The 5,000-nt window shown below is 39.5% G+C and overlaps 1 long non-coding RNA gene across 3 annotated transcripts; it reads right to left on the bottom strand.

Annotated features, from left to right (window-relative positions):
- Positions 1-256: 256 nt before the first annotated feature.
- Positions 257-3,461, bottom strand: LOC127010080 (uncharacterized). Of its 3 annotated transcripts, none has more exons than XR_007762847.1 (4): positions 2,896-3,461; positions 2,163-2,823; positions 1,637-1,765; positions 257-1,351 (listed from the first exon to the last, which is right to left on the bottom strand). It is a non-coding gene; the product is annotated as an uncharacterized LOC127010080 (long non-coding RNA). The 3 variants fall into 3 exon arrangements; XR_007762848.1 differs by having other exon boundaries at positions 257-938; positions 1,223-1,351; positions 2,163-3,461; XR_007762846.1 differs by having other exon boundaries at positions 2,163-3,461.
- Between the last annotated feature and the right edge of the window lie 1,539 nt (positions 3,462-5,000).

Consider the following 5,000-nt stretch of genomic DNA (forward strand, 5'->3'; position numbering starts at 1 on the left):
AAAAAGAGGAAAAAATTTTTTAAGAAAAGGAAAATTATAAAAGAAAAAGAATGAATGAAAGACAGAGAGGAAGGAAAACACACACACACACACACACATACACACACACACACACACACACACACACACACGGATATATTGGTGACCGAAACACACATACAAACACATACAGACACATATTGAAGTACCTAATCACACACACACACACACACACACACACACACACACACACACACACACACACACACACACACACACACACAGTAACACATGCATAAGTAAATGAAACACACACACACACACACACACACACACACACACACACACACGAACGCCCCTCTTTCTCTAATCCCTTTAAACCCTCTATGCTTCCCTACCTAACTTCTCTCCCTCCTCCTCCTCCTCCTCCTCCTCTTCTTCCTCCTCCTCCTCCTCCGTGCCTGGCTCCACACAATTAGGCTCCCTCGTCACTTAAGCGGCCAGCAACACCACTACCCTCGCCCCAACACAGGTTCCAGTCCACTAAGTTAGGGTCTAGACTGGCTGTGTTGTGGTGTTGCTCACGTGATCTCCCGGATTCGTGATGGAGTGTTGTTTGGAGTTTTGCTTAGAGATTTGAGAACGGGAACTCACACACACACACACGCATTTTAGAAACCTTGAGAACGCTTTGTACTTGGTTTCTTCCCTACCACGATTCTCTTTCTATTGTGAAGTTAGAGATTGACTAGTTGGGTTTCTAGATAACGAGTAGAGAACCTAGAAACCACACACGCATTTTAGAAACCTTGAGAACGCTTTGGACACGGTTTCTTCCTTACCACAATCACCACTGGCCTTTTTATTTTCATCTTCTCTTTCTGATATGAAGTTCGATGACTATTTGGGTTTCTAGTTGACGGATAGAGAACCAGAAACCACACACGCATTTTAGAAACCTTGAGAATGCTTGGTACTTGGTTTATTCCCTTCCACGATTCTCTTTTCTATTATGAAGTTAGAGATTGACTATTTGGGTTTCTAGATAACGAATTGAGAACGGGAGCTCACACACACACGCATTTTAGATACCTTGAGAACGGTTTGGACATGGTTTCTTCCTTACCACAATCATCACTGGCCTTTTTATTTCCATTTTCTCTTTCTGATATTAAGTTAGATGACTATTTGGGTTTCTAGTTGACGGATAGAGAACCAGAAACCACACACGCATTTTAGAAACCTTGAGAATGCTTGGTACATGGTTTCTTCCCTATCACGATTCTCTTTCTATTGTGAAGTTAGAGATTGACTATTTGGGTTTCTAAATAACGAGTAGAGAACCTAGAAACCACACACGCATTTTAGAAACCTTGAGAATGCTTGGTACATGGTTTCTTCGGTACAACAATCACCAGCGGCTTTCTATTGTGAAGTTAGAGATTGACTAGTTGGGTTTCTAGTTGACGGATAGAGAACCAGAAACCACACACGCATTTTAGATACCATGAGAACGCTTGGTACACGGTTTCTTCCTTACCACAATCACCACTGGCCTTTTTATTTCCATTTTCTCTTTCTGATATGAAGTTAGATGACTATTTGGGTTTCTAGTTGACGGATAGAGAACCAGAAACCACACACGCATTTTAGAAACCTTGAGAATGCTTGGTACATGGTTTCTTCCCTACCGCAATTCTCTTTCTATTGTGAAGTTAGAGATTGACTATTTGGGTTTCTAGATAACGAATTAGAAAACTAGATACCACACACGCATTTTAGATACCTTGAGAACGCTTGGTACACGGTTTCTTCTTTACAACAATCACCGCCCGGCCTTTTTTTGAGGTTAGATGTCAACTATTTGGGTTTCTAGATAACGAATTAGAAAACTAGATACCACACACGCATTCTAGTAACCATGAGAACGCTTGGTACACGGTTTCTTCCCTACCACGGCAGCGGCTTCTCTTTCTGATATGAAGTTAGATGACTATTTCGGTTTCTAGATAACGAATCAGATAACTAGAAACCACACACACATTTTAGAAACCTTGAGAACGCTTTGGTACACGGTTTCTTCCCTACCACGATTCTCTTTCTATTGTGAAGTTAGAGATTGACTAGTTGGGTTTCTAGATAACGAATTAGAAAACTAGATACCACACACGCATTTTAGTAACCATGAGAACGCTTGGTACACGGTTTCTTCTTTACAACAATCACCAGCGGCCTTTTTTTGTCATTTTCTCTTTCTGATATGAAGTTAGATGACTATTTCGGTTTCTAGATAACGAATCAGATAACTAGATACCACACACGCATTTCAGAAACCTTGAGACCATAGGATTTACTTTCATCTTCATCACCCTTCCTTTTCTACTGCCCGCAACACACTGCAACACTTTTTAATGCTTTTCTGAATTCATCTAACACATTGCAACACATTTTTACCGAACCAACTACTAGAAAATACCGTAACACTAATTATCGCATATTTGTAATCATTTAACGACTTGCAATATATTTTTCCTGGTCCGCAACACTGCAACACTTATTATCGCATTATTTATATTCCTTTAACCCCTTTCAGCATATTATCTAACACTGCAACACACAATCAACATTTCATCCATGCATTTTTTTATCTACTTAACGCCTTGCAACACATATCTTTGTCCGGCAACACACTAGCAACACCTATCATCGCATTATTTATTTCATTTAACGCCTTGCAACACATTTTATTAGCCCGCAACACACTAGCAACACCTATCATCGCATTATTTATTTCATTTAACGCCTTGCAACACATTTTATTAGCCCGCAACACACTAGCAACACCTATCATCGCATTATTTAATTCACTTAACGCCTTGCAACACATTTTATTAGCCCGCAACACACTAGCAACACCTATTATCGCATTATTTATTTCATTTAACGCCTTCCAACACATTTCATAAGCCTGCAACACACTAGCAACACCTATTGCTTCATTTTTTTATCATTGTAATAACTAGCAACACATTTTTGAGGCCCGCAACACATAATCCTTTTTTTCTAACGCCTTGTAAAACTGCCCTCCACCCGCAACACACGGCAACACTAACCCAGGCTATAGAACACTTTCCACGTCGTAACACTGCCGTCAACACCGCGGTACTGCCCATAACACCTTTACAACACACGGGGAAGGCTGCAACACACCTTTAGTCCCCGCCTGCAACACTCAGCATGATTGTCACTTGTCCCGCCTACACGCAACACTAGACTGACTTTTTATGGGAACACTTGAAGAGAGTAGGAACAACACTACATGATTTTGGGGGGAGGGCAACACTGCAAGACTTTTTTGGCAACACTGCGAAAGAGGGAGAGCAACACTATATGATTTTTTGGGGGGTGGGGCAACACTGCAAGACTTTTTTTTGGTAACACTGCGAGAGAGGGAGAGCAACACATGATTTTTTTGGGGGGAGCAACACATATTTTTTTTGGTAACACTTGAAGAGCGGGGAAGCAACACATTATTTTTTTGGGGGGTGGGGCAACACTGCATGACTTTTTTGGGCAACACTGCGAGATTAGAATTTTGGGAACACTACGAGATGAACTGAAGAGTAATTAGAACACTATCAACACTGCAACACTAACGATACTGCTAAAATATGTTAACTTGTCGATCTGTAACACTTGCAACACTTATTTTTAAGCTTATAAGTAATTTGCAACACTTTTTGTCAACACTTAGAGAGGAAACGAGTAAAAGGTAATTGTTTTGTGAATATGTAACACTTGCAACACTTATTTTGGGGGGCTTTAAGAAGTAGTTTGCAATACTAGAAACACTTATTTTTTATGAAGTAGTTTGTAACACTGAAACCTATGCAACACTACAAACCGGAACGAGTATAAAGTGTTGTCTTGTCCTTCTGCAACACTTGGAACACTTTTTTTAGCTTTAAGAAGTAGTTTGCAACATTAGAAACACTTATTTTTATGAGGTCATTTGTAACACTGAAACCTATGCAACACTAAGAACCGAAACGTGTATAAAGTGTTGTTTTGTACTTAAGCAACACTTGGAACACTTATTTTTTGCACAGAAGTAGTTTGCAACACAGAAACACTCATTTTTTATGAGGTCATTTGTAACACTGAAACCTATGCAACACTACGAACCGAAACGAGTATAGAGTGTTGTCTTGTCCTTATGCAACACTTGTAACACTTATTTTTGGCTTGAATGTAACTTATAACATCTTGGCAACACTGCAACACTAATCATTTCCACAAGCTTGCAAAACGTTAGATATATGCTCCTTTTAATCAACACAAATAAATTCTTGTCTTGTCATTATGCAACACTTGGAACACTTATTTTTGGCTTGAATGTAACTTCTAACACCTTCTTGGCAACACTGCAACACTAATCACTGCCACAAGCTTGCAAAACGTTAGATACTTTTCACTTTTCAACACAAATATATACATTGCAATACTTCGAGCCCCGCAACACTTAGCTCGGCAATTTGCAACACAATTCAATTCGTCGATCGCGTGAATATAGTAACACATTTTTTTTTTTTAATGAGGCAAGTTGACGGATTTTTATTATTATTATTATTATTATTATTATTATTATTGAGAGAGAGAGAGAGAGAGAGAGAGAGAGCGAGAGAGAGAGAGAGAGAGGAAGTATATGAAACCGAACACCCAAAGACTTCATCTCTCTCTCTCTCTCTCTCTCTCTCTCTCTCTCTCTCTCTCTCTCTCTCTCTCTCTCTCTCTCTCTCTCTCTGGCAGATTAGATTTTAAGGTAATTATTCAGTTCCAAATCGGGAAACACTATGTATGTATGTATGTGTGTGTGTATGTGCGTATGTATGTATGTATGTATGTATGTATGTGCGTGTGTTACAAGGGAAGGGTATGACAAAACACTCGGTAACATGATCTCTTTTTTTGGCTTCCCTTTCACTCGCTTGTTTCTCTTCCTCCTTTCTCTTCCTTTCTTT

This window comes from Eriocheir sinensis, chromosome 42 (assembly GCF_024679095.1).
Source record: "Eriocheir sinensis breed Jianghai 21 chromosome 42, ASM2467909v1, whole genome shotgun sequence".
Lineage (NCBI taxonomy): Eukaryota > Metazoa > Arthropoda > Malacostraca > Decapoda > Varunidae > Eriocheir > Eriocheir sinensis.